Genomic DNA, 10,711 nt, shown 5'->3' on the forward strand with positions numbered 1-10,711 from the left:
AGAAGTATCTCCACTGCTTGTGGAGAGTGCAAAACTGCAGCAACAGCCTCCTCTAAACTGAGTGCACGCTTCATTGTGTCTGTGCAGAAATGACCACTCAGACCAGGCTGCAAAGTATTTTCATAGACTTCAAAGGTGCACCTGAATAAACATGCTATACCATACATCCAATAAGAGAGAGGAGGCACACTCTTGATCAAGAAAAAACATAAGCGCACGCCTTTGATCTCTCCCTCCCCCCCCCCCTCTCTCTTTCTCTCTCTCTCTCTCTCTCTCTCTCACACACACACACACACACATGCACATACATACATACACAATACCATTTTATGGTGGTTAGCTGTTTTATTGTCATGCATTTTACAAGGTAAGATAACCATGTCCTGCATTCAAAACCACTGAAAATGTCTATGGTGGTGCTGTGCCTAATATTGTGCTGGTGTATGCTGGGTAATCGCACAGCTAGCGACTGGGTGACTTTATTCACCCGCTTCGGCTGTTATCAGTCCATATCCCCTAGATATGGACCATCTCCTGCTAGATTGTTCAGAAGGTTGTTATCATCCATCCAGATGGAGGATCACTAACAGGAGCGTGGGAAGACTCCAGAATCCACTCTGGCTGCAATCCGGTGGATACAGCAGTGTGTACAGGTAAGACCGTTTAAACGGACAGCATTTATAGAATGACTATTAAGTCAGACCAGCGAGTGTCAATAATGTTAATGTGGTTATGTTAGTAATACACAGAGTGCTAATATAACAGCTTTAAGATGCATTTGTAGATGTTATTACGTGTTTTACCGTCTTTATGGTGCTAGCTTAAAGTTACGGTGTAAACGTTAGCTTATATTGGAGTAAAGCTGTTACTGTTTAAACGATGTTAGCACAGAAATATTAGCTTCTGTCATGACTGACGAAGTTACTAGTTAATAAAGTTTCCAGTAAAGTGTTTAATCGCAGCCACAGACTGACAGCAAATATCTCGATTAGCTTCAGTGCATCTGTAATAAATATGTGCAAGTTTCAGTGCTTCGTTTAAACTGTATGATACTTATACTGACCCAGGGTCAGTGTAAAATACAATCCTAGCTGTGTGAACAAAGCCTGGCTCCTTTAATCCTGCATGAAAAACCTCAGGATGCAGGCTATTATTACTCTTTCCTGCTGGCACACCTGTCACACCTGAGAGTCAGCTAGAAACTTACAGTGACGTGGACATCATGCAAAGACTGCCAGACTCTGTAATACTGCAAATGATCAGTGACTCAAGTTAACACTAAACTTTAAACGGTACCTCTGTGTCTCTGTGTGCTGAACATTTAGGATTGAGTCAGGCTGCATCTGTGTTAGTCCTCTGACAGACTGGTGACCTGTCCAGGTGTGCTCTACCTATGACTACTGGGACAGGCTCTAGCTCCTGTAATAGAAATTTTATGTTATTCTCATTTAAAGCATTTAAGTGCTTATGCATATGCTTAGTTGTGACACTGTTATAGACTGTTCAATGAAAGTTTCTAAAACTAGATGAACTTACTTCAGCAGTTTGAGAAAACAACTCCCTTTACAGGTGCTGATAACGTCAAGGGCACAAAACAGCATAACCATTGATCCGTTAGGTTTCATAGCGAGACACGTGAAGTGGCAGAGCTGACATGACTGAACTGTGATGTTTGATGTGTGTTTGCTCTCCTGTGCACAGTAATAAATAGCATGATCACAGCTCTTTCTGTGTTGCAGACTTTATTAAAAAAATTCCATGACATCTACTATAACTGAACCAACCTGGTGCTCTTCATTTATGGAGGCTGTTGAGTCTGAATGTTGGATGTTGTGTATCTCGTGTTCTCTGGGCTTTGTTGTCCTCAGTCTTTTTGCAGGATCAGAAAACAAAACCGGGAGGCGCGTAAATGTTTCTTCTCCATGATGTTTCTTCAAATGTTTCTTCTGGATGATGATATGACCGTGACACGGGATGCCACCTTTGGTCTTGTGACGAAGCAAAGCTCAGGAAGAAGTGTGATTAAATGGTACCCACATGTTGAGAAGGATGTACAGGGCACCTGCAGCCAAATCCAAGCTTCAGCTTAGTTGTAGTTGCAGAATGCTATAGGACTGAGACATCTAAGGCATCAAATGTTTGATTAAACGGATGAAAAAGAGAAGTTTTTTCCCTATAATTATCACTTCTTAAAATCTGTAGCAACTTCAAGTCTGTCAGCATGCTGAGCATGCTCAGAATGTGACAATATATTTTTGTTCAATATTTAATTTCTTTCAGTTGCAATTGTTAAATGAAAAAATATATATTCTTATAATTTAGCAAACGAATTCATCAAAAAAAAAAATACATATATCTGTATTAGTTTTAGTAAATTAATTTGACACCTGTATTGAAAATACCATATTGTATTCATACAGAATCAGTATGGTATCATTGTTTGTCTGTTCACTGATTGTTGAAGCTAAGAGCTACTTTGATCTGTTTAGATCTAAAGTATCCAAAGTTGAGTTCTAATGTTTCTTCACCCCTGTGTGTGTGATATGTGATTTCCTACATGCTGGCAGAGCAGAGCAGCAGTTTGTGCTCACAGATGGTGACGGTGTGGAGAGACAGTGGTATTTCCGCAGAAGAACCAGCAGAGTCACAAAGGACACCAGTCCATCTCACCACCTTGACTTGCTGACTGATGTTCGTCTGCACTGCACAGAGGAAATCAACTGACCGAGGTTTGTCCAGTGACGTGTTATGAAATGTATATTTGTTTTATGCTTACAGATATGTTTTTCTTGACAGAGGCTCTGCAGAGGTTAGACAAAGCAGAGAAAACATGTGCTTTACATTTTACTGTGATTTATTGAGATATTTGTTGCCTGATGTTCAGCAGGAATGGAGAAATAGAATCAAAGGGAGATGTTTTTCCTGTTTTTGTAATGATGTAAGTAAATCTTCAATATTATTTATTTGCTTGGTTATATTAGGAGCGTTTCTGAGTGAGGGGGAGAGGAGTCATCATCCAGGTAAAGTGACGTGGATCAGTGGATACACTTGTCTCCCCTTTAAAGGAGACGATCCAAGTCATCCTTAAATGTTAGCGCTTTCAAATACACAAACATTTTTAAAGGACAAAAATGAACATCCAACTTTGACTGTAATACAAAATAAATCTTTGCATGTGTGTTTTCAAACTCTCAGATGGGCAGTATATCAGTCTTGGACTGTCTAACCTGCCGGAGCAGCACTGAATGACCACCGCACGAGCATGTTCCTGCAACATTCAGCATCTGATCCTTCATCTGTGTGCTTCTGCTTTTGGTAAGTAGAGTTACCCAACTCCAGTAACTCTAAACACATGCCATCCATTTCTAACGGCCTGGTTACTTCCTGTCAGTTACTTTAGAAACCATGTGGTCACCTGACCTAACACTGTTTCTTCTTCTTCCCCTTAATGTTGAAGTGTCAAATGTCAAACAGCTGGAGAGGAAACTACACCAGTGTACTGGGATGTTTCAGCAACACGTGCCAGATGCTGTTCCTTCATGGTGACATCACCAGAGACAGTCCCGCCCACCTCAGGACCCATTGATTATGATGATCTGATCCATCAAACCCCCAGCAGGTGAACTTTATTCATGACATAACACCGCAACAATGTAAAAAATTAAACAGCAACAGTCTAAATGTAAAGTGCATTCTAAAGTCCTCTTCAATAAATTGTATGCAAAGAGTCATTCAGGTCACTACAGAACCCAGAGTCTTCATCATTAAATCTCTGGTTGCTTCATTTTTTCTATCCTATATCAGATATTTTAAAGGTTAGCTTAGGTAAAGTTCCATTCTCATGGTGAGGCAAAGTGCTTTATATGTGTGTGTGTGTGTCATGAACGGCTATAAAAGGCCTATAATTAAAGAACAAAGCGGGGTTTGAGTTCGAGTTGCGGCAGACTGTCACTACTTGTAAATGGAACGCAGCCTTCCTACGGCGGACAGCTAATAACAGGAATCGGACGCGGTCCAGCCAAGTCCACAGCAACCACCATAGCAACCGCCTAGCATGACCTTAAAAACATATTCTGTCTTCATAACTATCAAAATCGTGAAATGATTTGCAAAGTGTGAAAGTGTTACAGCTGCAGAGAGCTATGGCGGTATCTATGGAAGCTGTTTGCATAGCTAATAATATACGATGTAACCATGGAGACAGTCAGTCACTTGAGCTAGCGGTGCATGTTTACTACAGTGAATAAGGTGATTGAGTGCACAGCGTCCACACGCTGCAGGGGGTAAAGACATTACTTCAATATTGTTTTATATTGATATATATTAGCCTTCTGTTGACCATCACCTCAGGTTCACCATTACAGTTTCAGATTACAGATGCACACTGTCTAAACACATTCAAAAACTCATGTCTCAGAAATAAGCACAGCTGTTCATGTTTGTCATTAGAGTTTTATTTGTAAGAAAATTATGAACTTCATATTGTGCATTAAATAAAAGAACATTTCACAACTCTGAGTCAACAGAAACAGGTAACAGAAATGTCTCTAATGTGTACAGTGTAGTGTAAGCATTAAAAGATCATAAAGGAAAAACTAACATTTATGTGAAACTAATTGTAATAAAAAATGAGCAGGTGCTTTATAGATTTAAAAGAAAGAATCTGAAAACAACACTTTTTTGGTCTAAGTGATCAAAGTAGAAAACAGAACTGATGTTCAAGAACAAACCGTAGCTGCACTAATATTACACATCTCGATCGTTGTACTGAACAGACATGTTGCTTTTAAAACCACATGCAGTGTGTGACCATGACTGTTCACTGAGACCATGAACGCCACTTCGCTGAAGCATTCTTCTTCTTCTTCTTGCCATTAAATTGGAAGCAGAAGCAGCACGAGTTGATTTGATCTACTGAAAGGAAAAAGCAGAACATCTGAGTTGAAACCAGTCAGCTGAAATCATTAAGACAGGAACAAATTCAATGCAGTGTCTCAAGTGGCTTAGCCTGTTACAACTGTTGATACAAGCTAAATACGGTTAACACACAGTGTCAGGGAGCTCCAGTGTGGGAACTAGTGGCTTTAGGTTTGTAGTCATTTAACTTTCATCCATTCATTCATTTAATTCAGGAGGAAGAAATGCCAGGTTGGTGCAGGCTGGTTACATGCATTTGGTCCCATGCTGTCTTTAATTAAATGACTTGGTTCATTTTATGGCTGGGCTGTATGTGGGGTTATATCATGTTATTTGGGCAGGAGTACCTGTCCCCTGTTAGACTTAGAAAGTTTCTCCATAAGTAGAGTTTCTAACTCTTCTAGCACATCTGTGGCTGACAGCTTTTTGGTGGCTCTTTTTACCCCACACTGGTTGTGAGTGTGTAAATAGCCCCACTAGTTATTTTGGGTTGCAGTTAACTAGGGAGGAAGGGGTGGGTATGCCATGATTAGGTGAATAACAATTATATGTGATACATAAATTTCACAATGCATGCATATATCTCTATCAATTAAACCTGGCCTGAGGGCTGCCATTTTTTACATTCAGTTATTTCTCTTAGAAATGTTGGAACTAAATAATGAATGTGTTACAGTTAAAGTGAAACACTGGTCAGTGTAAATGGCTCATTGGGACACAGAAACCTTTAAATTAAACCTGATATCTAGTGTCAAACAATATCAAAGCTGTAAAAGATGTTTACATTCAGAATTTATAAAACTATGATTGTAAATAAATTCAAACAAGTGAGCTTTTCTCTTTGTGCTGAATATCAACACTGTGGTTTCTTAGACTGTAAGCTTTACTTTAGTGCAACCAGTTGCAGAAGCTGCCACTCCAAATGTCTTTTGATAACAAGAAAAAAATACCTTTTCAGTACACGGCCTGAAGTTCTTCTCCGACATCTTCTGCAATCGGCTTTGTCTGCTGGTTTGAAGACAATAAACCACAAAAAAGATGATTTAGTCACTTTGTCTGCGTCATGCAGCTCGAATGTGTCGTGTAACGATGTTGAATAGCCGTCGTTATCCCTCTGCTTTGAGCCTTTTATCAAAAGTTACAGCTAACTTCATGAAGTTGTACAAAAAGGCTTCATTTCGCCGAGACAGTGCGTTTCTGACTATTACATGCATTTGAATGGAGTTCTTGCACGAAACAAAGTATAAGTTTTCATTATGTGAATAACTTGTATTTTACACTGACCCTGGGTCAGTATCAACTTCATGAAGACAGCTGTAACTTTTGATAGAGGACTCACACACACACATATTTATGGCTTTGCCTTATAGAATTCAGCATCTCCGTGCTGAGGAAATAGGTTTTGCAGCTGTTTGAGCTAAGATTTTCAAGTTATTCACAAATTGAAAACCTATACTTTGTGTCGGGCGAGAACTCCATTCAAATGCATGTAATAGCGAGAAACGCACTAACGTGGTGAAATAAAGCGTTTTTCCATAAACTTCATAAAGACAGCTGTAAATTTTGAGAGAAGACTCACACACACATTGGGGGGATATTGAAGTCTATAAGATAAAGCCATGAATATGTTTGTCTGAGTCTTCTATCAAAAGTTACAGCAAGCTCTATGAAGTTGATGAGAAACGCTTTACTTCGCCAAGACAGTGCGTTTCTCACTGTTACATGCATTTGAATTTAGTTCTTGCCCGACACAAAGTATAGGTTTTAATTTGTGAATAACTTGAAAATCTTAGCTCAAACAGCTGCAAAACCTATTTCCTGAGCACTGAGATGCTGAATTCTATAAGGCAAAGCCATAAATATGTGTGTGTGATTCTTCTATCAACAGTTACAGCTGTCTTCTTGAAGTTGATACTGACCCACGGTCAGTGTAAAATACAATCCTAGCTGTGTGAACAAAGCGTGGCTCCTTTAATCCTGCATGACAAACCTCAGGATGCAGGTTATTATTACTCTTTCCTGCTGGCACACCTGAGAGTCAGCTAGAAACTTACAGTGACGTGGACATCATGCAAAGACTGCCAGACTCTGTAATACTGTGAATGATCAGTGACTCAAGTTAACACTAAACTTTAAACAGTACCTCTGTGTCTCTGTGTGCTGAACATTTAGGATTGAGTCTGCATTGACTTTATTTATTGAGACTTTAATGTGCTAAAAGCAGGTTGAAGACAGCTCAGAAACATTTGAAGATTAAAATTTAGCATTATGGCTGCTGGTGGTTTGTAAAGCCTATACTCAGCTGTAGTTTTTGTTACTAATTTATGTTTGTTGTTGTTTAACACAGATTTCAGAAGAGCAAATATGCTTAATAGTTTAACTAGATTTCATTTGTCAGTGTGGGACTGCTGAGTCACCTGAAGAACTCATTTCATTCATTCTCCACATGATGTTCATATACAGAAATGTTTCACAGGAACTGGTTCCTCCCAAACTGTGAACTAGTGTGTTTCCATAGATTATCTCTGTATGAATGTACTTTTAAATGAAGGCAAGTGTTTGTCCTTTTTTGTTCCTCAGTTACAGTACGTGATATCTTGATATCAGGCGGTCAACACTGGGGGAAGACAAGAAGCAGACGTACTTCCAAGAGGGAGCTGCAGTGAGGACACAGCCAGGTCACTGAGGTCAGAGGTCAGAATCTGAAACAGCTCAGGTTTATATTTTAGGGGTTATAAAAAATCAAAATGTATTTATGAAGAAACCTTTAAATAATAGTCATAATTATGATTATTATAAGAAATATCAAACATTTAAGTGGATTTTCTGTTACACATATTGTATTAGCCCTGCAATAAACTGGCAGCCTGTCTTTGTCCTGTATCAGCTGGGATAGGCTTCATCCTCCCGCAACCCTGAATTGGATACATTGTATTCCAATTATGTAATCTGATCATTTACAAACTCAAGGTATTTAATCAAAATGTAAGTAATAATTATAAAATGGGAAAGCAGAACTAAGTGTGACATAAATGTAAATGTGTTAGCTGACATAGAGGACAGCTACATGTAGTCTGAAAAACCTTTGTTGTCAAGTTTGCAGGTATATCAGCACGAGACATTCTTACATAGAAGAGTCTGTTAAAGTCTCTAACTCAGCGAAGCATTATTGGTCCCGTCTGTTTGGATAAATATAGTAAGTTGATGTTTGTCCATTTATTGACACATTTTCTTAAGTGCTTCTCCAGTTCAGGATCACAGTGGAGCTGCAGCTGGATATGGTCATTAAATAAACCTTACAAAAGTTAACAATAAACCTGCATCCATGTACGTTGTTGTCCACAGGATAAGAAAATCAAACTGGAACACTGTGGAACATGTTAATAAATGTTTGTGTGTTTATGCCTGTGTCTTTCACAGGAGGCGCTGGAAGGTTTCCCTAATAGTTCCTGGTGAATCAAAGCAGAACCATAAAGGTTGCTGGATTGCATGATGGCCTTACCCCTGAGCAGTCATCCTGTTAAAGGAGGAACCAGTTAGAAGCTGTTTTCAAAGTAGCTGAGCAGATTTCATCTCAAGTAAGCGATTAACTGTTTGTTCATCTGTTCTGCCACTTAAAGAGCATTTAAGGACGTCTTTTGAGTGTCCAGCTGAATTAATTCTACTGGCTCTCATGGTCATTTGTTATTATAGACATATTTTTCATGTTCATCCAGCTATTTAGTAAATTCTATCTATTTAGTAAAATCCGTCAGCTATAAAATGTAATATAAATATAAAAAATATCTAAATATCTCCTGCACTTTATATTTTAATGATGTAAGTCTGTTATCATGTTACATTAGCATTCCTCACATATCAATGAGATGCTGTACAGTACAATCCTACTGACGCAGCAGAGGGATAACGACGGCTATTCAACATCGTTACACGACACATTCGAGCTGCATGACACAGACAAAGTGACTAAATCATCTTTTTTATGGTTTATTGTCTTCAAACCAGCAGACAAAGCCGATTGCAGAAGATTTCGGAGAAGAACTTCAGGCCGTGTACTGAAAAGGTATTTTTTTCTTGTTATCAAAAGACATTTGGAGTGGCAGCTTCTGCAACTGGTTGCACTAAAGTAAAGCTTACAGTCTAAGAAACCACAGTGTTGATATTCAGCACAAAGAGAAAAGCTCACTTGTTTGAATTTATTTACAATCATAGTTTTATAAATTCTGAATGTAAACATCTTTTACAGCTTTGATATTGTTTGACACTAGATATCAGGTTTAATTTAAAGGTTTCTGTGTCCCAATGAGCCATTTACACTGACCAGTGTTTCACTTTAACTGTAACACATTCATTATTTAGTTCCAACATTTCTAAGAGAAATAACTGAATGTAAAAAATGGCAGCCCTCAGGCCAGGTTTAATTGATAGAGATATATGCATGCATTGTGAAATTTATGTATCACATATAATTGTTATTCACCTAATCATGGCATACCCACCCCTTCCTCCCTAGTTAACTGCAACCCAAAATAACTAGTGGGGCTATTTACACACTCACAACCAGTGTGGGGTAAAAAGAGCCACCAAAAAGCTGTCAGCCACAGATGTGCTAGAAGAGTTAGAAACTCTACTTATGGAGAAACTTTCTAAGTCTAACAGGGGACAGGTACTCCTGCCCAAATAACATGATATAACCCCATATACAGCCCAGCCATAAAATGAACCAAGTCATTTAATTAAAGCAGCATGGGACCAAATGCATGTAACCAGCCTGCACCAACCTGGCATTTCTTCCTCCTGAATTAAATGAATGAATGGATGAAAGTTAAATGACTACAAACCTAAAGCCACTAGTTCCCACACTGGAGCTCCCTGACACTGTGTGTTAACCGTATTAAGCTTGTATCAACAGTTGTAACAGGCTAAGCCACTTGAGACACTGCATTGAATTTGTTCCTGTCTTAATGATTTCAGCTGACTGGTTTCAACTCAGATGTTCTGCTTTTTTCTTTCAGTAGATCAAATCAGCTCGTGCTGCTTCTGCTTCCAATTTAATGGCAAGAAGAAGAAGAAGAATGCTTCAGCGAAGTGGCGTTCATGGTCTCAGTGAACAGTCATGGTCACACACTGCATGTGGTTTTAAAAGCAACATGTCTGTTCAGTACAACGATCGAGATGTGTAATATTAGTGCAGCTACGGTTTGTTCTTGAACATCAGTTCTGTTTTCTACTTTGATCACTTAGACCAAAAAAGTGTTGTTTTCAGATTCTTTCTTTTGAATCTATAAAGCACCTGCTCATTTTTTATTACAATTAGTTTCACATAAATGTTAGTTTTTCCTTTATGATCTTTTAATGCTTACACTACACTGTACACATTAGAGACATTTCTGTTACCTGTTTCTGTTGACTCAGAGTTGTGAAATGTTCTTTTATTTAATGCACAATATGAAGTTCATAATTTTCTTACAAATAAAACTCTAATGACAAACATGAACAGCTGTGCTTATTTCTGAGACATGAGTTTTTGAATGTGTTTAGACAGTGTGCATCTGTAATCTGAAACTGTAATGGTGAACCTGAGGTGATGGTCAACAGAAGGCTAATATATATCAATATAAAACAATATTGAAGTAATGTCTTTACCCCCTGCAGCGTGTGGACGCTGTGCACTCAATCACCTTATTCACTGTAGTAAACATGCACCGCTAGCTCAAGTGACTGACTGTCTCCATGGTTACATCGTATATTATTAGCTATGTAAACAGCTTCCATAGATACCGCCATAGCATTC

General features: G+C 38.6%; 1 long non-coding RNA gene across 8 annotated transcripts; it reads left to right on the forward strand.

Annotated features, from left to right (window-relative positions):
* The first annotated feature begins 283 nt into the window (after positions 1-283).
* LOC147310886 (uncharacterized) lies at positions 284-10,463 on the forward strand. Of its 8 annotated transcripts, XR_015125446.1 has the most exons (11): positions 284-367; positions 573-653; positions 1,869-2,029; positions 2,568-2,729; positions 2,982-3,090; positions 3,196-3,315; positions 3,458-3,619; positions 7,498-7,611; positions 8,338-8,495; positions 8,923-8,980; positions 9,933-10,461. It is a non-coding gene; the product is annotated as an uncharacterized LOC147310886 (long non-coding RNA). The 8 variants fall into 8 exon arrangements; XR_015125445.1 differs by having other exon boundaries at positions 294-653; positions 9,933-10,457; XR_015125449.1 differs by lacking the exons at positions 284-367; positions 573-653 and having other exon boundaries at positions 691-2,029; positions 7,498-7,604; positions 9,933-10,463.
* Positions 10,464-10,711: the final 248 nt, after the last annotated feature.

The sequence above is a fragment of the Aulonocara sp. 'chitande type north' Nkhata Bay genome, linkage group LG16, assembly GCF_057382095.1.
Source record: "Aulonocara sp. 'chitande type north' Nkhata Bay isolate Kocher_YH1m ecotype deep benthic linkage group LG16, A_spYH_male_GT1.1, whole genome shotgun sequence".
NCBI classification, from domain to species: domain Eukaryota; kingdom Metazoa; phylum Chordata; class Actinopteri; order Cichliformes; family Cichlidae; genus Aulonocara; species Aulonocara sp. 'chitande type north' Nkhata Bay.